This window comes from Heterocephalus glaber, unplaced genomic scaffold, assembly GCF_053883595.1.
Source record: "Heterocephalus glaber isolate CG9 unplaced genomic scaffold, H.glaber_assembly_v1.0 deba00001764, whole genome shotgun sequence".
Taxonomy (NCBI): Eukaryota; Metazoa; Chordata; class Mammalia; order Rodentia; family Bathyergidae; genus Heterocephalus; species Heterocephalus glaber.
Window position 1 is genome coordinate 8911352 of NW_028258461.1, and position 1022 is coordinate 8912373.

Sequence of the window (1022 nt, forward strand, 5' to 3'; positions counted from 1 at the left end):
GCCTTAGGCTCTGCCAAGACAGACTTCCCCCATCTCTGTGATTTGCTGGAGAGCCATTTTCTAGATGAGAACATGAAGATCATCAAGAAATGGACGCCCACTTCACTAAGCTCCGCAGGCTGGTGGGTGCCTGGGCCAGGCTGGCCAAGGGTCTCTTTGAAATGCTCAGCCTGAAGCACAACAAGGAAGTCCCAGATCCCGGTGGCCTTTGAGGGGCTCCCCTGCCTCACCCGGCACCAGGGCTCCGGCCTAACCTTCTCCCTCCAAACACTAGACAGTTTTTCATCTCCTTGGAGCCCCCTCTCATGTCTTGGATCAAAAGAAAATAAAGCCTTTTTGCAACAATGAATAAATAAATAACGACCACTATACCAGCCCACATCCAGAAAAAAGTCAGAATATGAAAGAAAACATAGCTAACAATACAAGGTAAATATTCAAAAATGTTTTTAAAATATTATGTAAAGCTTCATATAAATAGATTTGAGAGCCTAAGTGAAATAGATAATTGTTTAGGAAACATATTAGTTATTAAAATTGCCTTACATTAAAGTAGTTCCCAAATCATAGAAAATACTGAAAAGCTACTATATTTGCTCTTAATAAAGCCTTATGACCCATATAACTTTACAGATGAGACCAACCAAACCTGCAAACAATAGATAATTCTTATTGATTAACATAGCTCATTAATTCTTTTTTTTATTTTTAGGAAGAAGTACAAACAACCAATGAACACATGAAGAAGTATTCAACATCACTGGCCATTAGAGAAATGCAAATTAAAACAACACTGAAATTCCACCTTACTCCAGAAAGAATAGTCATTATCCAGAAATCAAATAATAGCAAATACTGATGAGGCTGTGAGGGGGGAAAGAAATCTTTTTACATTATTGTTTGGAATGTCAACTAGTATAACCACAATGGCAATCAGTATGGAGATTACTTAAAAAACTAAAACTAGATTTTCCATTTGACCCAGATACTGTGGCATCTCGGTTCACAAACTTCATTCTTTC